General features: G+C 41.5%; 1 protein-coding gene across 2 annotated transcripts in view; it reads right to left on the reverse strand.

Moving 5' to 3' along the window:
• Positions 1–5745, reverse strand: part of CDKL5 (cyclin dependent kinase like 5) — a 140641-nt gene extending 134896 nt beyond the window's left edge. For both annotated transcript variants that reach the window (XM_075521655.1, XM_075521638.1), the window contains exon 1: positions 5652–5745. The gene's annotated coding sequence lies outside the window, so the exon portion shown is untranslated. The remainder of the gene's footprint in view (positions 1–5651) is intronic.
• Positions 5746–25354: the final 19609 nt, after the last annotated feature.

Genomic DNA, 25354 nt, shown 5'->3' on the forward strand with positions numbered 1-25354 from the left:
GGCCACGAAATCAGATTGTTCTAGCAATTTAAAATGTCATTCAGTCTATCACATACAGGCCAAACAGAAAGACCTACCTTCTCAAGGTCAGAAAGGGATGAGACTGTAAAGCACTAAACCGATGTACATTCAAGTACCTATTCACTTATTTCACATGTCAGTGGGACTTCATGGCTGAGTAGTTGCTCACTTCATAAGCACTAAGATCAAAGTAAACCAAATGCACCGAAAAACTCCAAGTGACTCTATGCCAGATAGTTACCCCAGATAATCACCGATTCAGCAGGAACTTAAAAAAATCCGTTTCAAGATCGCAACAACAACTTCTATGACTTTGAAAACTAAGGGTTTCCCCACAAACACGAGGGCTTCACCATTAGTTGTTAGATGATGAGATCAACCAAAATATAGTTCTAAGGGACTAAGCTAAATAAGAATTCTCCCCTACAAATAAATCATTGTAAGTGTTAACCATTTCTCCGAATTCACTAACAAACATACAGTTCCTACAATACATGATGAATTTTAAACGCTGATACCTAATTATGAAGAAAGTGGAGGAGGGGTGAAAAAAGTTTTGTTTTCGCACTCAACCTCCAAGAATTATTATTTTTTTTATACTTAACAGTTGAATAAATATTTGATTCTACTGAACGTTACAGCCACATCCTCCCTTTCCTTCAGTTGAATGAAGCAGTGTGTTACCATTAACATCTGTACTTCCATAGTCAGTTGTAAGAAAACATTAACAGAGACAGTGATACAATTCACCAAAATAATGGCGCTCTATGTGGCTGGCATAATGAGGATTCAGTTAAGAATTTATTCACATTTTGGTTTTTTCAGAGAAGAAGTTTGGTTTTTTTTGTTTGGGGGCTTTTCCCCCCCCTTTTTTAAAAATATTGCCAAGCAAGTATTTCTCATGAATGCCACCCACAGGAAGATTATCTTCTTTTTGCAAAATAAGTGTCAGTGTTAAATTAAGTTACCCTATTGTTAAAAATACGTTGACTAAAGGATTAATTTTCAAGACATTAACAGGCAATTCCAAAACTAGAAGGTTCAACCAGCTTAGATTAGGAATACAAATTTGAAGCCAAACTGGAACACACTAACATCTCTTCTGAAGTAATGTTAGAAAAATAAATCTAATTGCACTAAAGCTATAATTAAAAGCTTCTGGAGACCTAAACACTTCAGTATCGCAGATAAGTATTATAAAAAGTCATCATATATTAACTTTAACTATCTAGTTATTCCATACACATTTTCCTCATTTTAAGACACAGCAATAGATTATTTTGACTCCACAGCAACTAAACATAATTTAGGTATCAACCTTCATATGAACAAAGAAGCAGAACACAACGCGAACTTGAGAACCCATACATTCATTTCTGAAAGTTATTTTGCCTAAAGGAAACAGGCATGGAAGTTCTCTGAAGGCTAGCCTATTCCTATGAAATTCTCACAGTTGCCTCAGAGAAGGGAGAAAAAAAATATATGCAATATTTTTATAGCAACAGAGTTTAAGACATGCAGAACCTTTTAAATTTATTTTGTTTCTTTCATTGTGTTTTCATCAAGATAATTAATACAATTATTTCTGATAAGCTAAAATATCTTATTTAACAGTGACAAAGAAATATATTATCACCTTCTAAATAAAAAAGCTTATTTTTAAAAGCTGAATGCATTAGTGTTGTGAACATTCAGCAGTTTAACATTTTTACTTCATCCATATTTAATATTATGAAACTGTACAGACTCGGCAAGAGGGCTGATGTTGTAACAGTGATTTCCTCAGTTTACTTATGTATTGTTTTAATGCTCATTTTAATTTATATAATGAAATTAATTCTTACTGTTTCTGATGCAGAAAGCTGATATTACCATTCACAGACCAAATCTCCATCTAGTAACTAAAGTATTATAGTTAGAATACAGAATTTGGAACCAGGAAATAAACTCTATTACTCATTATATTATATACATTCTTTAGTGACAGCAAATCACTGATCATTCTCATGCCTTGATGTTCTGAGGTAAAAATCTAGAGTCGCTAGGTTTAGCTCATGAGTAGTACTAAAATTCTTTAAAATTCTCAAACAGAAGTTATGACAAACGTAACCATTCTTCTTGTTCCTTTCATGTGATGAGCACACAGTTCACAATGACTTCATTTACCCTCCATGTCAACACATTTTCAGGGTAGCTCCTTCTGATTACTGTTTCATGACCCATGCTGTGCTGTGCTCAGAGTAAGCATGTAAACTCAAGAAAATTCTCATAAATAAGAATATCTTACCCAGAGCTTAAATAACACCTAGGAAAACTGTTGGTTGTTTTTTTCTTTCTAGATTTCTACTGCCAAGTGTCATGTGTTGGAGAGAGAGAAAGCTAATGCTTATATGTGAACAGTTTTCAAGAGCATCCATATATAGTCAGTATTATAAATAGCTATTTTTATAACAGCACTGAACTGGCTTTTCATTTATATATAGAGAGAGGGGGTTTTCTGCATACAGAAATTATTTTCTTATTCTACCTTGTACTTGCACAGTCTTAGCTCTCCTCCCACTCACATAGTCCTGCTCCATACAACAACAGAAATAGCCACTGCTAGTGTCAAACCACGCTGGCACTCTAGTTAACTATACCAATGCTCCAATAATAGTTTCCAACAGACTAGCCCAAAACTCTTTATAAAAAGAAGTTCTCTCTATACTGACCATGCAATTTTTTACATTTTCCTGTAGCTATTCCACTAGTAAAAAAGGCTTATGAAATTGATATTCTCAACAGTTTTGTTAGGAATATAGAGCTACAGTAAACATTTCAGTATTTGAATCTCAAAGTGTATTTTTTCCTCATCATTACTAAACTAAACTGAAAGGATCTATGAGAACATTAAAATGGATCAGCAATTTCTTTGTTTCAACACTTCAAGTTTTGAAAACTAAGCCAGAGCAGATCAGCTACAACACTAAGAGGTTTGTTACAACTCTCGTGTTAAAGGCAGACAAAAGGAATCAAAACAAATTTCTAGTTTCAGCTTCCAGAAAGTTCAAATCTAAAACATTAAAAAAAATCTTTAACATACAACAACAATGGATTATGTATTTCATTAAAATCATTTCATTAAAAATCATTTCATTAAATCATTTCATTAAAATCATCAACATTCAAATAAAGTTAAAAAACAGGCATAATGCAAGTACTTTTTACATGTGTATTTTTGAATGATGGTAACTGCTTTCAACTGCAGGTCTAAGCACTGGCTGACATTAATTAAAAAAGATCTAGTTCCAAAATACGGTATAGCACTTGTTCCTTGCAGCACTTGACTGCTACAGCTTTAGATTTCTCCCCTTTCCTATAAACTATGGTCTTTCACCCATTGTAATATATAATCCAGTTTTTCTGCATGCCAGAGAAATCTAAGGGGCTAAAACACAGTGACAAAGATTTTGATACAATTTTGATTTAAATCCCTAAGTACTACAGTTTTAGGTAATACTGACAAACAAGGCCATACTCCTGAGAGTTATTCAATGCGGAGGCTTCTTTAGGCAGAGAGCTCTCTCCTTGCAGAACATCTTGCCAGAAGTACAAAGGGGGAGATTTTCCTTCCTATTGCCAAATGAGCAAAATGAGAGAAATCTTAACCACCCACACAACTAGAGGTAGCATTTAAGTCTGTACAATAGAAAAAGCCAATACTTCTATTATTCAATCCACCTATTAAAATGGCGCTTCGTGTTTCTACTTCAGGCAGGTATATTTTATAAAAAGCTTGCTGCTTTTTTTCCCAACTGCAGATCTCTTCACTGTTAAGTCAGAGCACACACACACATACACTAAGACAAGAAAAATCTTAAAGATCATGTTGTTTTAGGCAAACCCAACAGATTATGTGAAATGTTAGATTTGACACCCTTACACTGAGGTCTGGGAGGGAAAAAAAAAAATAGTGAAGTGTCCTCATAGATAGCAAAGTGAAGTGGGAATTGTAGATTGTACTAGCCAAGAAACCATTATCAACTAGCAATATACAACTTGATCACTCATTATACTGGAAGCTGGCAGTGCTCAACATCTCCGAAAAACAGCAGAGAGGCATGAGGACAACAAAAGAAACTAACAGGACAATTTAAAACTTCTCTCCTGCAATACTGCAGAACCTGAAGGCCATTCATGACCTGCATCTCATCAGTATGCCAATGGATTTTCCTAGCCCTCCTCTGTTTTATATTCTCTCACAGGCTATATGAGACGTCCCAAAGCTTTGCTAAATAAAATGTATTTGCAATAAATACTAACTCTTCCAGGTATGACTGTAGACTAACGTGTTACCACCTTGACAAGTCTACTGAGTAGAAGTCAGGTAATAGCTTCCCTCACCCGAGGCACAGCACACAGGAATTTGCATGATCATTACTAATTTCACTACGGCAGTTTCACGCTGTTGCTGTTTCAGACAGCTACCTGCCGCAGCAATGGTAGGCAGTACACCAGGCAGACAGAAGGAGGATCTCTGAGAGCGAGGCTGGAGTAGTTCAGCAACAGCACGCAGAGCCCTCACATACACCAAGAGAATGGAAGAGGAACAGAGCTTCTTGCTCCTCCAGCCCAGGAAGAGCCATTGCTGCAAGCACACAAAACCCTGCTTGAAAAAATCCTTTTCCCTTCCGTACGTTCAAGTCCAAGGATAGCAACCGACTCTTCCCTGCTCACCGACCAATACAGAAGATGAAACCTGAGAGCAGAATCGAGGAATAGCCCGGCAACGGGAACCCCGGCATCCCTCTTCTTCTAGCAGCTCCAACTGAGGAACAGCCTTCTCTCCTGGGTGTTGTCCCCTCTGATGCTCTCCATCACCACCTACCTACCTGATAACAACTAGTGTATTTTCTCATAACTGGCACAGAAAACGCACAAGCCCAGCAACACTGCCACTGATTTAAACCAAAACCCACACAAAACCCCCAGAAAAACACTCCCTCCGCCGAATCACAATAACCTAAGGAGTATCTTTTCAGAAAAAGCCACAAGCCCTTCCAGGCAGACGGAAGAGGGGAGAGCTAACGCAAGACAAGGAACACGGGCGGAATCCCACGGGCGGAATCCCACGGGCGGCCCCCCCCCGCCCGCCTCCCGGGGCACCTCAGTGAAACCACGACCAGCGGGACCAAGGAGGGGCCGCGCCCGCGGGCTCTGCCCCCTCCCGAGAGGGGCGGCGAGCGGACACCGCGCCGCCGCCAGACCCCGCCAGGCACGGCGGCCTCGCCCCCCCGGCTCCCCGCGGGCCGGGCGCACCTGGGCTGCGGAGCGGGGCGCGGCGCGGCGCTGCCCGCCGGCGGAGACACCCACCGGCCCCGCGCCCGCCGCGGCAGCGCCAGGAAACGGCTCCCGGCGGGATGGGGGGAGGGTGGGCGTCGGCCGCCCAGCGGCGGCGGGGGCGCGAGCGGCGGGGGTCGCGCGGCTGGCCGGCAGCGGAGGGGAAGGGACGGAGCCGAGGGGAGGGGGTGAGGCGCAGGGCTGCCCCGCCGCAGCAGCAAGAGCCCGGCAGCCGGGAGGTGACAGGTGAGGGCGGCGGAGGGTAAGGGGCCACCTCCCGGCGCTCGCCCGGCCCCGCGCAGCTCCCCTACCTCCGCTCCGGCGCTGCCGCTGCTCTCGTTACACCCGGCGGCGCGCGCTCACTCGCCCGCCGCCGCCCCCTCACTCCCGCTCCCCCGCCCGCCGCGGTCCCTCCCTAGCGCGGCGCTCAACCGACACCACTAGCCGTCCGGCCCCGCCCCCAAGTCCGCACTGACACCTCCTCCCACCAGTAGCAGAGGAGCGAGCTGGCCTCAGGCCACGCCCACACCCTCCTCGACCAATAAGAGCTAGCCATGATCCTTCCCCTCCGCCCCCACTGGCACCGCCCCCAGCTCGGCACCGTTCGGTTGGCTCGCAGCTGCCGAGCAACGGGCGCGGGGCTGCGGGCGGCGACGGGGCCGGGGCCCTGGGGGTCGTGTCGGGGGAGAGGCGGCGGCGGCAGGCGGTAGCCGAGGGGAGGTCCGGCTGCAGGAGAGGCGGCAGCAGTCATGAGTGACACCGCTGCTGGCGGCGCAGGCAGGTGGAGGTGCGGGGGGTCAGGCTCCGGTAGCAGGGCAGGGCCGTGAGGGACCTGGCCCTCCCTGGACAGGGAGGGGGCAGGTGGCTTCTCGTTCGGGGGATTTCGCCTAACGGATGGGCTTTTTTTTCTTATTTTCTTTTTTTTTTTTTTGGCATGGAAACTGGTCCACGCCCCCGGCACGCAGAGCCGTTAGTCACCCGTGTGCGGAACGGGGAGGGGGGGGAGAAGGGCCGTAGGAACTGCTGCTGCTTTTGCTGGATGGATGGAGAGAAGGGCAGCGGGGATGTTAAAAATCAGTACCTCCTTTTTTCTCAGATCAGCTCTTGAATCGGTGAAAACGCCTCCAGCACTCAAGCATTTCTCCAACCTTTACAAAACCATAATTTCGGCTTGCATATTCTGTTGCTGGTGCCTGTAACGTTTGTGCTCTCCAGCTTTGCTCACCCAAATTAAAACTACAGTTAAAAACTAAAGCCACTTTCAGCTGCCACTTTCAGGCAAACATCGAATATCAGACGCATCATGGCAAAATGCAGTTCTGCAAGTTATGGATGCTTGAACTTGGCTCCCATTTTCTTGGTATGCTTCAATGGTTATTTAAATTAGAAAAATCTTGTGAAGCCCACTGGACATAACATGCCGCAGGACTCAGTGATGGTTGAGTATTGCTAATCTAACACTAACCAGAAGTATAGTTCTTTTGTAAGGATATGAACCTTAAAAAAATCTGCGCAGACAGATAACAGAACTTAAGGCATTGCAGTGCATAAAAATCAGGCTCCTCATTTTCATTTGTCGTTCCACACAGACTGCTTCATGAGCCTTGGGGCACTTAAGTGTTTTAGTTTGGATCAGGGATGCATTTTTGAAGTAAATGCTGTCATCATCTCTGCTTACAGTGCTTTGATTCACAGTGTGGAGTGGTGTTGGAGTGCATGAAGTAGATCCCTTTTGGATGAAGCTGAACTGGCAGAGGTGCACCAAGCGTGCACCTAATGCATTCCAGCCACAAATGAGCACTCAGTGGGACTCAAACTGAACTAGCCAAACACTAGGAGTCCCTGAAATGTGTATAGCTTGGAGATCAGGCCCTCAGCACCAGCTGTTGCACTCGACAGGTCTGCTGTTAGGTCTTGGTGCTTGCCAGTGTAGTCAGACTTGGAGCTTTGTTGTTCAGAAGGAAGGTCCCAGAGGATTTCTAATGTAACATCTGAAAGACCTGATTCATGGTTCACAGCAGGCAGTCAAACTGATCTCCTGAAACTTTGATGCTTAAAAGTCTGCCAAAACTCCCAGTTTGTATATGGATCTTCCCATATTGTTGTGTCAGGAGTACATCACATCATCCATAGCTATAAGGATAACCTGAAGTTCAAGATGTGATGCTGTTGTCCTAAGGGTAGAAAATGTGGTACCAGTGTTGCTACTCCAGATATTGTCAATGGCTTTTGTGGTCCTTAATTATCCCCCTATGCCCGTAACTGATTCCAGGATAGAAGGCAGTGGTGCTACAAGTTAAAAATTAAGATAAATGACTGGGTAATGCTTTAATGCTTAAAAATAACTAAATGAATTTCCAGTAACATACGCTAGCAATTAAAACAATTTTTTTCTATCAGTGTATCTTGTCATTTTAATATGAGGCCAGATTGTAAATGATGTAGTACATGTTGAATTTTTGTGAGAAGGCATAGACAGAACCACTGCTGTGGCAAAATCTGAGCAGAGAACTGTGGATTTTTTGTTACGAACTACACAAAATCAATTTCCTTTTCCTACAGTGCTTCTCACAAGTAACCAGTTTCACATGCTAACATGATGTAGTTACTCTTTTTACTGAGATCTGCGTTCTTTTGTTTCTCATAATAGGGCATGTGATAGAGAAGACAGAATACTTTATAATAAACTTTAATCTTGAGCTTTGCTTCAATAAGGACAGCAGTCCATAATTTTACATGCCTGAAATCAAACATCATAGCTCACTTGTCTGCTGGGTTTCTTCAGTATTCATCATAATATTTTTCTCCCTTGTCTTGTAGTCATAAGAGAAATGTTAGAGTACAACAGATTTTTGTTTACTGCATCCAAAAGTTTAAGGCTAATTTCACTCAACTAAGAAGATGGAATTTTCTAATGTGAACCCTTGCAAATCAGGCATGGATGTGGAGGCCAAGCCCTTTTTTTGTGACATGCACATCATGGTCTATAATAGAGATTTTGTTTTGAGAAGTTGGACTAGACTCCACCAAGTCACTAAAATAAAATACAGGGAAAAATATGATTTACCAGGTAGAACAAGCACATATGACTCTGAATGCAAATAAGCAGCACGTCTCATTCATAACAAGATACCATTTTTAGACATTTTTCCCATAAAAAGGAGGGGAAATGTGCAAGTTTGGGCTACCTAAGTGTTTTTTCCAGGCACTCCTAAGGGGGCTGTGGAGTGATCCAGGCCAGAGACAAACACTTGAAGGCAGCAGCCAGATTGTCTGGGCTTCCTTTTTTGGTCCCACAAACTAGCTGGCTCAGTGTCAGGCTGGCCCTCCAGTGCAGATCAGAGCAGTCTGATCTGTTCTGCTGGAAATGGCGTGAAGTGCCAAGTCCTACACGTGTCTTCTCTAGGAGCGCCTATGAGTCATTGTATCAGCTAGGCATACAGGCAGCTACTAGTTTGATGGCGAACCAATGCAATACAGTCTCAGTAGGAAAGAACTGCTTACCCACTGCATCCGTATCAAGCCACTGACACTAAGAGCCAAGCAGGAATAAATTTGATGTAAGCATCAGTGGAAGTGGATGGCAAGAAGATACTGAGTAAGTAGCATTATCCATACGGTTTAGACAGGTATAAATATAAATACATGGAGCAAGATACTATCACAGCTTTTTAGAAGAGCTTTTAAACAGGCAAAAATCAATGGGAGCTTTGCTTAGCTGAAAAGTGCAGAAATTGGCACATGGATAGGAACAGATTATTCATTTATTCTTTCTTGCAGTGACATTTCATTACATACAGAAGAAACAAAAACCATGAAGAAGTGAATAGATATTGTTTCTTTCCTAGGGCCTTGAGAGAAAACAATGCAACAAAAGGGAGTGATGCTGGTTTTATTATTATTCTCTACAAACTGGCTGTTGCTTTCCCAGGAACCAAGCTCTCAGTTGAGCAAGCAGTAATTCAAAAAGAATTTTATCATGAATTTCCTATAGAGCGTTGCATATTTAATATGTGCAATAAAGGCTGACAGTCACAATTCTCAGGTGGGACTTTGCTATAACTGCACTCGCATCCTTTTACAAAGCTTTTCTTAAAATGTATATTTTAAAATGTGTAATTTGCAAGTATTGTTCTTGAATGGGATCGTTTCATTTTGAACATTGGGCTCGTGATCAAAGAGTTATGGCTTTATTCCTCCCTGTGCAATCATTTCCATGCAAGGGCTACAAACCAATTTTTTCCTCCTCCATTTGGTGGGTGCTGCAACCATCCTTCACCGAAATGGCAAGTGGTTCACTCCACAAGATTTGCCTGATATGGGTGTTTGTGGGGATTCAATAAGGATGAGGGGTTTTTCCGCATCCCCACCACCAAACTGCTAGCTGGGCTGCCCAGCACTTCTAAGCCAAACAGAGCCCTTCCAGGAGGGGGGAAGTAACAGAAGAAATGGTGCTTGGTCTGTAAGAAATAGTTTTACTGTCATATTTAACAAGACTTGTTTAGGCTATGAAAAGTACCAGTGATCTAGAGCTTACCTACTCTCTGCCTCTTAGTTTAAAAATAGGTTTTCTGTGCTGCTTAGCCACCTGCTGTATTCTCCTCTTATGCATTACCACTGCCCTTTCTTCTGGCTTCCTAAACATATGTGGGTAGATTGCAAGATACACATTCTGCTTTTACAGAGCCAGGACCCAGCCTAATTATAACCTGCAAAATCAGGATGTGACTGTTTTGACTTGCAGAAGGAAAGATGAATAATTGAGTTGTTGACATTTAATTTCTGTAGATATTCTGAACTGGGTCCACTTTTTACTGTAATTTATTGTGTTTATGACAGTGCTGATACCTGATGAAAACAACCTACGCATGCAAGCCATCATTTGCATTGTATTTTCCGGTGGAGTAAATTGACTTTTAGCCAAGTAAAACCACTTTTGTTGTTCTTTTATGATTCTAAAGTCAGTGTGTTTTCATAACTTCTCCATGACAAGAAAATAGTACACAGAATAAAGTTAAATAATATTTCTTTCCAGACTACCGTAATTTAGACAATCTGACATTTCAAAGAACTATACATCTTTATTGCAATAATAATGACCAGTTATGGTTAATGGATTTCATTCATCCTAATATCTCTTACTGTGTGTAATAGGCACCTTCAGTGTGCATGTAGGTAGCTTTGCCCATGAGGTGTTTCATCCTTGAGCATAATTCATAGTTTTATGTCAGCATTTGGTTGGAACAAGACGGGGTAAGATGACACGATTGCAGGGTGGCTTTCTGTCGCAGTAGTCTGTGTCTTAAGCTCTGAGGGCAATTCCTGTATGTCTAGACCCATCAACGTGGCAGTCCTCAGCTCATGTCAGAATAATGGTACTGACATACATCATTATAGTCTCACAGATCACATCGTCTTCTACCCCTTTTTTCCTCCGTGGAGCTCTGGTGTCCCTAGCAATGATGTAAAAATGAAAACAGATTAGATAGCATAGCTCACATATTTTTCTGGTGATTATTTTCTTAAAATCAGTTTTGTTTTCAGAGCATTTGTATCTTTCCATAAACAGTTTCCCAAAGGATGCCCCTCTCATATTTAAATACTCTCTTTTCCTTCTCTGTCTGACTTCTCCCTCGTACTCTCTTGGTTGCATTTAAACTTTACTTACTGACTATTGTTTTCACCTATACCAGCAGTATCCCCCACTTGGGGTTCTCTTGACCTATTTTCTAAGAGAATAGGTTTCCATAGGAAAGAAGAATCACCCTTCCTCTCTAGAAGAATTAGAATTTATTAACTGTCTTACTAAGCCAAGCCTAATGGAGAGCCCATGCCGCTACATTTAGCATCTGTATACAGAATCCCAAAACTTTATGTATGAAACAGTAAGATATGAAATGTTGCATCTAGGCTGACATTATCCCACTAAATGTAATCTTCAATTAAATCAAAGATATAACTTGATTTTAACGTATTTTTAACAAGGGAAAAGATGTGTATCTTTTTTGTAGCCTGACATACAGAAGATTGTGTTCTAAAATACAAATTTACATATAGCACAGAGAGAGGGGTTGCACAACAATATCACCACAGTTGAGACGTTACAATTTCTACCTATTGTAACATGTATTATCATCACTGTTGTACTTAGAGTCCTACTCTTGGACAGAATTCTTATTTAGGTGGATCAGGTGTTGTACAAACACAAAATAAGAAGATGATCCCTGCCCCAGAAACCTTACAATTCAAGAGGGAACAGGTGAGAGAGTATTGGGAAAGCATGAGGTAGTTCACACAGCATGACAGACAGTTACCTAGACTTAACCAAATCTGTAGCATCATGACAGAGGTGAATTTCAAATAGAGATTTTTAAGGAAAATACTGAAGTGGCTTTGTTGATGTTTACAAGAAACTTGGCAAGAGCACGTGGGAGCATTATGGGAGATAATGTGGATTTGCATACCTGGAATTTTAACAAGCAGATGATAACTATCATCCTGGGTAGGCTGGATGTAAGAGCTTGAGAGATGGTATGGTGGGGATAGATTGCAAATGGACTTGAAAATTAAGACAGCATACACTGGTGCTGTAAAGATGGGGAGAACAAAGAAAGGATTGTAAGAGAGGAAGGTTTAGAACTTACCATCTCCCTGAATGATGATGAATTATTAAGGTAGTGCACAGCAAGGGTAAGGAAACAGATGTTGCAGCAATCAATGTGTGGCATAATGAAAATTCGGATGAGTTTTTAGTATGCAGATGAATGCAAAAAGCCTTCTACTAGAAATGTTAGAAGAAAGTCTTGTTAGGATTACGGCATAATTTGGCTATGAGAAAAAAGATGGAGGTGGAAAGTGCAGATAAGTGGCAGGCTAGCTATGATTTGTCACGGTGACTGCAAAGGAGAGGCAACTGAAAGTGTTGTTTTGAACATACTGTTCTTGGGGTCATGTCCCTGAAGAACAAATCTGAGCCAGATTTTTTGAGACTTTCCTTTGAATAAAAACAGGCAGATCTGGACTGAAGAGATGAATATTCAAAATAATAACTAAATCATCATAGGGTTAGATCATCATAAATGCTGGAGGTGGGTCTTGAAAGAACTCCAAATGACATGAAGTGGTAATGGACAGACACACAGAGGGAAAACAAAAAAAAAAGACAGTCACAGAAACTTAAGGAGGACAAGGTTTCAATGATGGATTATTATTTTTCAACTTTGGTTCATTTCAAAACCAATGAGAGACATAGGTAAGAGCAGATTATGTTGTGTCTAAGGGGAGAAGGCTAGTTTACAGAGGTTCTGGGATGAAACTGCAGAAGAGGTATGTCTAATGAGCTTGGAGATGGGAAAGAGGAGCAGAGCAGCCTGTAGCTGGTGAGAAAAGGGGATCAGAAAAAGAATGTTTTTGGTGGGAGCGTGAGAACTGAAGGAGGAGTGAACAACAGTTTGCTCAGGATGGAAGAACTGAAGCAAACGGAGGAGTTGGAAGAGAAATTCTTAATATGTGACATGGAAGAAGGAAAGGAGTTACAGAAAAGCAAGTGATGGAAAGCAGATGTCTTCATGTGGAAGACATTGGTGAGATCCCAATGTGGAGAGTGAAGGAGATGCAGGAGCAGGGTAAGAGGGAGGATGATTCAGGGTAGCAAAAAACCTACTTGAGATGACAGATGTTCTCCAACTGGAGAATGGAGAATTACTTAACTAGGAAACTGGAAGAACTGAAGATGGATAAAACAAACTTGCAGTGAGGAAAGACAAGTCTTGGGTGACAAGGTTGAAGAGTGAAGCAGGCTGACAATTAACAACAATCCTTGAGATAGAAGGAGAAAGGAAAGAAGAAATGTGGGAAAAGAGAGGGGAGACAAATACTGATAAATACCAATGACCTGGAAATTGTGGAAAGACTGAGTGACAAAGCATGAGGGAGAAGAAGACCTTAAGTATGAAGCTGAAAGATATATGATCATTGTTTAAAAGGGAGGAACACAGCACCAGAGATCTGAGAATATGGCTGATGAAAATCAATGCAAGACAGTAAGCTTCGGTATAGGCTGAGCTGAAGGAGGAATGTCGACTGTACACTGAAAGGAGACGTGGGACTCTTCAGCAAAGGGATTGGATGGATCAGCAAAGACTTATGTGAGATATGGTGAAAATAAAAGAATGCCTTGTGTTGAAATCAAAGAACAAGGCTGAAGAGAACTGCTGCATGGAGAGCAGACAGCAAGAAAAGGGCAGGGGGAAGTGGAGAAGGGTCGTATTTAATGCTGCTAAAAATGGAGAAAGAGTATAAGGGATGTAGCCAGGGAGGAGAATAGGCAGGGAGAGAGCAGAAGCCCAGTGTGACTGCCGTGAAACGAAGCTGGGGGGAGAAATGCATGGAAGAGAGAAACCTCTGAAAGAGAGGGAAGAGAAACAACAGGATCCAGGACTTGGTGAGGCTGAAGGGAGTGACATATGAAGAAGTCATGGATGACAAGGGTTCTTTACAGAGACAAAGAGAGTGGGAGGAAAGAAGGGTGTGGGTGTGAAATTTGAAGCTGTGAAACAAGGCAGGTAGAAGCAGCAAGAAAGGAAGATGTAGCATAAGGCAAGACAAAATTTTCAAACTTGAATGGTAAAAGGAATGGTCCTAAATTCTGTTTAGCCATCTCAGTAGAAAGTGGCTTTAAAGCATAGTCCCTCAAAACATTTTTCTCTTTTCTTTCCAGAGATCATCTCCAAATAGTTGCTCAGATGTGTGGGCTTTCCTCTAGGGAGGGCACAGGGAAATGAACTACTGATTCCTACTTTCTTCGGCTCAATGTGTTCATGAGGCTGGTGGAAAGGCTGATAGAAACCATATTTAACAAAGTAGCAGGTGATTGATTTAGCTGAGAGAAGGCATAGATGTTAACAGCGTCATTCCTAAACAAATTTAGATCTTTCTGTTTCATCACATTTGGCAGCTCTGGTTGGATGATATCTGTACTAATGCTTAATATGGACTTGAGCTTGAATGCAACCTAAATGGCTGAGACCAGATTTATTTCAGCAGTCTGCAGTGGAGGGCTCTGCTGCTTGATAACAGTGTTGGTTTCTATCTTAGAGACTTTCCTGTTTCTCCAGCTGCTTCTGCAAATTAGCTGGAACCATGAAAATTCTTTCAGTGTGAGCTTTGCTTGGAAGTGGATACCTTTTTCCCTGGACATGGGCCTTGCCGCTTCTCCGTGCTTCCATCAGCTGAAGTTTGGGTTTCTATAGAGAGCGCTCCATAAAACCATGCCTAGAGATCAAGGGGGAGCTTCCCCACATGAGCGCAGAATGCCCACTGGCTGAGCGAGTTCCTCCTAATGTTCCCAGCGGGCAGCCTTGGCTCCTGTGAAATTAAAAATTGTGTGTTTTTACATGCACTGCAAAGCTTCAGGATGGGATCCATCGCGCTCAAATACACTGCTCGCTCCTTGTAATAACTCAGCAACTGGGGTTCTTCAGGTGAAGGGGTTCTGCTCTCTCCTATATCAGGGAAAGGTCTTTTGATCTCACATCTTGCATGCTCAACAAGGTGCTCTTGACCAGCGTTAGTATTTCAGTCATGTCTACAAAAGAGCCTGAAGCTACGAAGCCTGTTTCCAAGATAAGCTTTCTCCTTCCTGTTTTTGAAAAGGGATTTGGTTGTTAGGCTCGAGGAGCCGCGGCAGACTCTGGTTCTGGTTTGTTTTCTAGGAATGACTAAGAGAGGAGGAGTTTGTACGGTCTGACTAAATTCTGATGACTTTGTTAGCAACCGCATTTCTTTAACTGTACATGAGCTTGCTGAAAGTATGTGTTTAATCTTGTAAAACCCTCCTCAATTTCTGATGTTGCTTCTCACACACGTCCTGTTATTTTCCCTTTTTAGCTTCAGTCCTTCCGTGTTTGACATACAGGCATTTCCAGGAATATTTTAAAATGGATTTTTTTCAACTTAGTAAACATATTACTTTCAAATATTTTCATTGTTGGCTAACATCTGAAGATTTATTGTTTTAAGTAAAACCCCTTGACCTCAGTTAAAAACAACATTTTTTTTTACTATATGAGCAACCAAGCTATCTTAAAAGTGAAATACATTAAATCAGAAAAAATGGAAAACTAATCTGGTAGACATTTTGCTTTCAAGTTATAGCAAGAAATGCAGAGAGAAGAGTTCAAATCTGGATCAGAATAGTGCATACGTGGGATTAAGGACTTGATTGGAGGCTGCATCAGAAAGAAGGTTGTGATTTGGGTCCTCAGAAGCAAAATAAAGCGCATGAAAGCTGGTTTTGGTTTAGAATGATAGTTGTCCCAGATTGGCTTCCCTGATGTGATTTCAACTGCATCCAACCATGACAGCGAATAGTTTCTTGTGTTTGATCCCAACCAAGAAACAAAGGCTTAAGAAAAAATTTGGATGTAAGGACTGGTACTCAGTGCTGCTGAAAATCTGAAGGCATAAGGCTTCAGTTCTCTATCGTGGACCACTCCCTGGTGAAACTCATATTATCCTTTTCCCCAGAACTGTATTGGAACTAGTTGTCCTGTACTGCAGTGACATCTACTGAAGGAAAGTGAAAAAAGCCTTAGGAAAGCAGCGTTGGCCTCTCTTAAACATAATGCAATCATCAAAGCTTGAATGTATTTTTAAATACTGAGGGGTTTCATATTTTTCCCTTTGAATATTTCAGAGCTATTATTATCTGATTGTTACTCAGCACTCATCATCACAATGTTTCCAGACTTTAAACAAACACATACCTAACTAATGTATGCTGTGGCTTGTTTTGTATGCAAATATTTAATTCCTGAAAGACGGTGTTTTAGTTTTAGTTCGTTCTCCATTTGCAAATGGAAGCGAAGAGATTTTTTCTCACTGAAGGAGGGGAGAGATTAGAATTAGATTGGAGATTAGAATTAGGGGGCTGGCAAGTAGACAAGGTGTTCAGACAGAGCTGGCTGCGACCTGAGTGCCTCAGCAGGTGGGAAGAGGTGGGAAGAGGCAGAAAGGACAAGGGGAATTGTCACTTCTGCTATTAAGGTGAACTGCTTGTATTTGTATTACATTTAGGTAGAGCACCTTTGATGATGCGTTTTCTTGATGCTCTTCTCTTGCCAGCAAGGACTGTTTTATACTGGAAATGAAACTGAACCCCCGTTTTTATTGACTAATGACTTGTGTTACGTACAGCTGGTTGTAGGGAAGATCAGCCTTGTTTGCTGGTGAGGGTTTGTGGTCTGTAGCTGCCCCACCTGGATACTTCCATCTCTTTCTTTCAGGGGACTGGATGATGGGATCTAACCTTCCTGCTGCTGGCAGCAGTGGCTGCAGGCCTCTGGATCAGGAGGAAAGTGGGATTCATGCCTGCTCCTCCACCTTCTGAAGCTGATAGCATTATGTCTTTTTGGTTGCGAGACCCATCTTGAAGGGATAGCTCCAAGCAGAAGAAATCCCATCAGTGTATGCATGTGTGAAACTATCAATGAACTAGAAAAAAGCATAATGGGGCTGCAAAATGTTGCTTGATTGAGATTACTGTTGTTTGAAAAAGACCCGAAAAGACTGATGGGAAGGTTTTATGGTTCTGCTCTCTTCTATATTTTTTTCTAGTCTCCCAGCATGCCACACTTACAGCCTATAATTAAAACAGCTTGCTGCTATTTGCATTCTCATGAAAGGAGCCTCTTCTAACATACCACTCTTAAATCTCCTATTTGATATCGAGTGAAATTTAATTTCAAGGCTTTCCTCTTTGCAGATCATTTAACTCTTAATGGCTTTTTAGCCTAAATCTATCTCTGCTTCTGCCTGAGTGTGCATGTCTCCCTCCCCCTCTCTCTGTCTCTCTTCCTCATTATTTGTTCACCTTTAAGCCATTCCAAAGCTATTGGAAAGACAGATTGCAAAGACAGAAGCCTGAATTTTGCTATTATGCTCAACAACTCTGGCATGAGTTCCTACACATTCCTATTAAAAATATGTCTGGAGCCGAAAACCCAGTGAGGGAAAAACGGGCTTCAGGCTGCTTATTAGTTAAAATGGTTCTGTATGGCACTATCTGCACATGGGAGTCATATTTATGGATTTAGATGAACAGTAAAAGAATAGTGCTTGGCATGATATTCTTGGAAGTGCTGAATTTAAGGACATATATAAAATTAAAATACTGTGCATATGCTAAGTGTTAGGTACTTTGTGCAATACAACTGAGCAAGGCATCCCTTAGAAAAGTAATAGCAGCAAAGGATGTCTAGCAAGTGGAATTTTCTGTTGATTCTCTCATTCCCTTCCCTTTCTTTCCTTCTCCTGACAGAAACAGATGGAATTTTATTATCTCACAATTACTATGAACTGAGACTAACAGCTCCTAAATTGGCAGTGAGGAGGTGGAAAGGTGTGGAAAAAAATAAAAACATGCAAACCCTCTGTAACAGACTGAACAGTGAAATATGGAAATAAACCTTGTCATATGAATTAACCATGACTGGCCTGTGGCTTGTGGATTACACCCAATATGTAATGATCCATCAGCTCTTCAAGTAATGTGTGTATGTTATAAAATAACACAGTTCTGTTGTCCTTCTACTGATGATTAGACCTTCCAAACTATTATGCAAAAGAGAAACAGTCATGTTATTTACCCAGTGTTGAGGCCTGCAAAAGTTTTTTTTGGCTTTGAAATTGCTGTTTAAGCATGGTCTATATGGAAGCCATCGACTTTCTTAGAACACTTCCTTTAGGTTGCTCTTTGCCCAGTTCCCTCTTTTCCCAAACTCTGTATTTTCTTTTTGTGACCATTTTCTTATTTTTTAAACTGTATTATTTAATTACGGGGGAGGGCACAATGGTAGTTTAAAGTTTGAAAATCAGTTTCAAATCTACTCCAGCTAGCTTATGGACATCTTCCAAGAAAGTAGCCACTTGACTTTCTTGTAGGCTAGTTCTGGAGATAGTCTGGATGTGCCCCAGGTGCTGGCCATGATAGGATTGTCTGACACATGCCCCAGGAGTCACACAAGGACTGTCTGTGCTACAGCTATCCTTAACTTGAGAAAGAAGACTTTCTAAATTGAACAGGTTAAATATCTTAACTTCTCCCCTAAGCAGGCTATATGGAAAGATGAGGAAATGAATATGCAGAGAAGTAGAAGCTGCTGAAATTCTATTTTGTAAACCTTGGCTGAGGTGTGTGGGGGGAAGGCCTGATCCAACACGCAGTTTTGTTCCTGAGGAGGATCCCAGTGCGGATTTCTGTGTGTGCGGGACCTGATCCCATGGCGGGGAACGCACACCGCCCGAGCCGGAGCAAGGGTTCCCCTTCAGCGTGAACAGGGTGAGGATATCCTCTTGGGCAAAGAGCAGGAAAGGAAGAGATTTTGTGTGAGGGAGAGAAAACGGGAAAATTATGCAAACAAGCATCACAAAAAGGGTCTAAATCGCAATGAACAGCACAGAGAGAACAAACGGCAGAGAGGACTGACTGAGGACATATAAAGCATGGACTAATTGACCTGGTTATTATGAGAAGCCAAAATTCACAACAGACTTCTTCCTTTTCCTGGGTTTAATTTGGTCTCTGATTAAGATGTTTCGGATATTCTGGATTTCCGAATTCCAACCCTGGCCCGTTACCACTGTGCCAGTAAGACAATACAATAGAGCCAAGGCTGGCAGCCGCTGTCATGCCTAGCTCAAGGAAGGAAAAGTGCCACCTTTTCTGAAAAAATGTGATGGCCTTGAGTACAGGCTCCTCACCAACTATCTTCACATACTCTTCGTCAGAAGGATTGGGGAGGGGAGGGCTCCTTTGCTCCTGAGGCACTTGACCTCAGCTACAGTTGAGGTACATTTCAAGCTCAGTTTTGGCTTTGCTACAGAACCAAGATCATGCTGGTCCCGAGTACTGGCTGCGTGTTGCTCTAAGATCAGTAAATTCATTTGGGTATGATGGACTTTGCAATTGCTGGTTATGCTTTGATATTGCTGGTTATGACCTGTTATTTCAAGAGCTGAAGGTCTCTGCGTTCTTGGTAGTGCTTGTATTGATCGTAACCCTCTCTAGAATTGATTATCAATGCCAAGTGATTAGGGTTGCTGCCTCTGGTCTGACATATGTGTGTCCCTTCCTCTTTGCACACACACATGCATGATTCAGGCTGATACTTAGCCTGCAGTGTAAAGCAATAGCCCCAGAGGCTGTCAGTGATTCCTTCTCATCACTGAGGAAGCTGAAATACGGAGGCTGCTGATGGTTACACACCTTAAGCTTAAGCAGAGCTTCCGGGAAGACGACTGTGAAGCATGGGATAAGAGATGTTGAGTACACTAAAATTATTCAGCTACATATTTTCTGCCAAGCGGACCCTGAAAGTTCTGGGAGGAATGCCAGAGTGGTGCTGGTAGATGAATGTTTCTGAGCCATCTTGTCCTTGACTGCAGGAAAACAGAAGTGTTGTTGGATCAGGATATTTTTTATAAGGCTACCCTCTCTTTGTTTTGCTTTTTTTCATATGGAGTCATGTTAAATACTGAGCCAAAAATCTTAAGAGTCACTTTCGATGGTGCCCTTCTTATGGAAAACCATGTGTCAGATTAAGCTTTTAGCTATGCAGTTTGCATAGATTGCACCTTATTTATTTCATGGTTACCTCATACCAGTATCATATGCATCTTCCTGGGTTTTCTGGGTTTCCTTTTTTCTGCTGATTCACTGCATACAGCACATTGAAAATGCTTAGTATCCTTGCAAACACGATTGGCCTGAGTAACATTCCATATATTGCGTGCTCATTTCATGGAAGATCCAGCTTCAGTCTGCCTTAGTGTTACAGCTGTGAAAGGTTTGGCCCAAGTCATATCTGAAACCTCCTTCTCGAGCATTTGCTCAACAGGATTCTGCACTATATGTTGTCTTGTATTTTCGACTTTTGCACCTGTGCCTAAAGGCAGTGGCTATTGAAAGTTGTGCCATGGTGACTCCTTTATGCAGAACTGGCCTCTGAAATATGGCTTGTTTGATTCTCCCAGCTATTTTTCTTTACCTAAAAAGTTAAAAATTACTGCCACAGTTGCATTATGATTGTTTGAATTACAGTCTTTGCTTCTGGTAACATTGATGAGGTTGGAATATTTCTAGATAATGATTGCTACGCCCTTTTCAGCACCTTAAAAGTTCCTCCTGTTATTATTGTCATTATTGTTGTTGTCATTGTTGTTCTTACAGTTCTAGAGCTTTCTTTTCTGTTCAGCACAGCCAATGCAGAGACACTTTCATTTTATATCTGCCATTTTTTCCGACATTGTCACAGGACGAATTCTTTCTATTTGACTTCAATATCTTACACTGGATTGATGTTTTTGATGCTCTCTTTCATGCCTCACTTCTAATAATTGTAACTGCACCTTCAATGAAACACTCATTTCACATCAGCTTCTTATACTCCAGCAGGATTTTGCAGTGATGTAGAAAAATAGTCTAAAAGCTGTTAAATATTGTCCAAAATAAAAAAATTTTAGTTCATTTTTGAAGCATTTTCCAATTTTTGATCCCTGTGAGAACTAAAGTAGCTGAACCAAGTATATGCTAAAATATTAAGCATTTTTCTTCTGTAATATATTGCTATGTGAACAGGGGGAAGAAAGTATGCAGGAAGTGCTGAACACGTAGGAGTCAGTCAGCCCGTAGTAATAAATGTCCCACTTAATCTGCACAATGCTGGATTTAAAGTAATTGGTAAGAATTCTGGATTATATACCACATTAATAGTTCTAAACAGATATATCTTTATCTAGGGTTTGCAGATTTATTTGAATATGCTGGGTATGATGCTCTGAGTTGAAAGCAGCCCATTCGCTTAACAATAGCTTCAGAAATGGAGCCACGGCTGAAGGACAGAGCTAAATGTAAGGTACCATCTTCTGCTGAGTGGTGATGGCAGCTGAAAAGCCCATGTAGAATTAGGGGACAGCAAAACAAACACTGGTATGTGATAGAGCCAGGGGGCTTTATCGGGTTGCTTTTGGGAAAGGCAGGCTTGGAACTGTGGAGGAGACCAGCTTCCTCCTGCATTCAGGGCAACAGGGCTGTGCAAAGAGCCTCTGTAAACGGCACCAAAGATAGCACCAAAGAAATACCCATGTAATCAATGACTGATGTAATTAGCATTCTTCCTAGTGGAAACACCCCATAAAGCCCCACATACTGGCTAGCCATGTGATTTAAGGGACAGTGAAATGATTTTGCAACCCTAAGAATGAGTGCAGCACATCATTATACACAGACTATCTAGGGAAACCATGAAGTGTCTTGATAAATATAAAAGTGTTGATATATATGGAAATCTACCATGGCACATAAACTTCAAATGCAGCTAAAGGAAAAAAAAAACCCATATATAAATCTACCTTTTTTATGGGTTTGCTTATACTCAGACTGAAGGTAGACTGAAGGTGGGGTCACCGGGACCTGTAACATCATGCATGTCAGGGCTGATGTTACGTGGGAGTTGTTCAGAGCAATGTGATTCAGATTCAGTGTTATCTGAGGCCATGTTACCATAGTCCTGACTCACAAGAGAGAGAAAATTAATTTGGGCTGGATCCTATTATTCTCCCTGTGAACGTGTCTTTGTTGGAATATATGCCTCTTTTTGATCAAATTCAGTATCTGATTTTCAATGCAGTCCTAGTTTACCTCTTTTTTTTAAGATGTGCTAGGCTAGAGTGGTGGCTTTCCAAAGTTGCAAAACAAAACCAGCAGTTCTTCTCAATTCTGTTCAGTCTGCTGCTTTTTCCTTCTGCTGGGACATATACCATCTCACAAGAGCTTGGAGCCCAATCTTCAGGTTCAGTGTTTACTTTTCTGTTTCCTGTGTAACTACTTTGGCTTTTAGGAGTAAGGCAATTTTATGTCCTCCTGCTATATTTTCTCTAGACCATTGTTTCCTTAAGCTACTGAAGCACTGAGAATGTGCACAAAAGGGTCTTTGATTTCATTAAAGGGCAGTACATGACTTTAATTATAAAAGAAGAGAAACATCATCACTTCTTTGTGTCATCTCTGTGCAATAGTCATTTCTCCAAATGCCTCAGGCATCTTGGAACATCCATTTGTTAAACTTGGCTCAACAAAGAATTCTAGGGCATCATTTTGCAAAGGATGTTTTATTACTGAGTTAACATCAAGAAACATCGAAAATAAAGGTTCCTGACTTTGTATATTAAAATAAACTGAGTTTACAGTCTCTTCAGTAGTGAAAACTTTCTGTCTTCAAAAGGAGTTTCCTGTGACCAGGACTGGATAGAGTAGTGATACATGGATGGGGACAGTGCAGTGGCATTACTGTTTTCCCATCCCATGATCGCAGAAGCACTATTTGGGTGTTACAGCTCTCTCTTTGTCCTTCGACATCTCTCCTTTAAGTATCTCCATTGGCTCAGATGAGAAAAGTCAACCAGATAAATCACAGCTGTATGCTATTCTGTGGTGGGCTCTCTTCAGCTGGAAGCATAAAACACCCTTAAAATGCGGGCTCAGGTCCACAAGAAAAATTGATCACAGTCCCCTTGATTTTTATGGGCTAATGTCCTGGCACACTTCCAGTATGTGTGGGATTTTATAAATGTATTTAAGGGACAGCTTTCAGCCAAACATTATGAATTAAAAGGGTACTGTAACTCCACTGCTGCTGTGGTGTGTCTGACCAGAGCAGCACCGCAGCTAGCTGGCCATGGCCAAAACAGTGGCAGATGGCATGAATACAGCAACGGTGCCATGAACTGCAATGGTTCGCTGTGAAGACAAGCCAGGGGCATAGAAGGCCCTATTCCACACATGGAAACATGCCAGTTTGTAAATGAAAAACAAACAAAAAAGTGGGGTTTTTTAATCTTCAAATGATTTACGTGACCATACATGTTCACTGGTTATCACAGGGCTGGTGGCAGGGGACTGGGGAGGAGTGGACACTTTTGTGAAATCTTTTGGAAATCCAAAATAATTAAATTTTTCATTGTGACCAAGTAGCTGTAAGGAGGACATTAGTAATTTGCTATTTGTTTGCAAGAGTAGTCTGGTAGAAAGATAATTTTTAGCCCAACAAAGAGAAAGAAAAAAAACCTCCTCAAACAAAGTCTGTCTGTGCAATGGAATGACATTAGCTAAGTAATCCATGTCTTGTCAGTGTATTACCCCAACTTGTTCTTCATTTGTCACAGTTAGTAAAAAAGGTCTTTGTCTTGTGCAAATAAAAAGACATTTGAGTACTTCTAAGTACAACTTTGAGAGAAAAAATATTTGCTTGAGACAAACAACTGTTTTGTGACAAAACTATTGCAGGTGAAAAGAATGTAAAAATCTAAGCAATGTGTCTCTGGTGTATAAATAAATGCCCTGTAACTGTCTTTGCTAAAAGTGGAGGTAATGGTGTTGAAACAATAGACTCCATTGAAAAATGAAATCCTGTAAAGTGATAAATGTGTAAGGTCAGCTGAACTATTTGAAAGTAAATCATTTTTCTTTCCTTAGCTACTGGCATCTTTAATCTGAGAAAGAAGACATCCAGAAATTAACTCCGTGTGTTCCACAGAGGTAGGAGAAGACCTACAACAGGTATAGGATCACACCTGCCACTTCACTTAGTGGGAACCCCTTCAGTACACTGCCTCTTGACTGGGTTAGACAATTCCTAGCACAAAAATGTCCAAATTGTGTTCAGACACGCTCAGCTCCTGCTAAGACAGTTTCACACAGATGGCTGGCAAGACTGATGAGACCGATGCATTTCTGACCAGCTTGCAGCCAAGGGGCTAATACTTCACATTCCTTTTGAGAGGTTGGGGTCCTTTAAACAGGTAACAGGCAAAACTCCTCTTGTATGCACAAAGAAATGTCAGATCAGTGGGCCCAAATCCCAGCTGGAGCTCCCATCTGGAGAGGAGAGCGCTGACCAGTAGGTAGTTACAGTTTAGGGGTGCTTTGACTGCTCATACAGCTCATACAGATTGCCATAACAGGCAAAAGTGGCTAACAGCCTTCAACGGGCTGCGCACACCAGGAGCAGAGCACAGATTTAGCGCTGCAAAACTAGTATTGCATCTTATTTCATCTCAGCTTACACGGTCATATGGTGTACTCATGCCATACTTTATCCGTTTCTCAGTTTTCATTTCACCTTCCAGCCATTCCCAATTCTGATCTCTCCCAGCTCCCTCCAATTTTATATATATTCTACATATAAAAAATACTATGTGTGTTATACTGTGTATACATATATCCCATACGTACATATCTATGTAGCACTGCTGCTGTTCCAGGCAGCTGCAGTATCCTGTTGTAAAGAATCTTCCACCCAAGCACGTAAGTCAGTAGCGGAGCTCAAGGATCCTTATTGCATGTATAGAAACACTCCACTTGTGATGGGAACATCAATCTCTGCACCAACAACTGGGTGGAAGCACAGAGGGTTTAATTTGAAAAGGTTTTGGCTCTGTCTCTGTGCTCATATCCTCCTCTACTTTGAATGCATGAGAATTTTTCCATTAGAGCTTACTTTGTGAAGTTATTTTGGGAATAACTTCACAAGGACCTGAACAAGAATAAAGACATAGCACAAGAATAGAGACATAGACAGTGAAAGAATAAAGACAAAGCTGTTAATGCCAAGTGTGTAAGAACTCACTTACACTCACAAAAAAGAACTACTAGAAAAAAACCCACTATGTTCTGATAATATTCAGATATTTGATATCTTACTTCTTATGCAACTCATTTTCTTTACATCCCTGGTGTTTCCATTAGAAATATGATTCTCCTTCCCTGCCTCCTGTTCAGCTGGTATTTTGGTCATGACAGTTTTTCATCTTTAAGAACAAAGGAATTTTTGTACTTTAGAAGATCAGAGGTTCGTGCAGTCCCATGACTTTCCTCTGACAATGACAACCCAACTGATTGCAAAAAAAGTACGAGCAATTGTTACAGGCAAAAAAAGAATTTTTTTTCTTACCCTTA

Source organism: Mycteria americana, chromosome 1 (genome assembly GCF_035582795.1).
Source record: "Mycteria americana isolate JAX WOST 10 ecotype Jacksonville Zoo and Gardens chromosome 1, USCA_MyAme_1.0, whole genome shotgun sequence".
NCBI lineage: Eukaryota > Metazoa > Chordata > Aves > Ciconiiformes > Ciconiidae > Mycteria > Mycteria americana.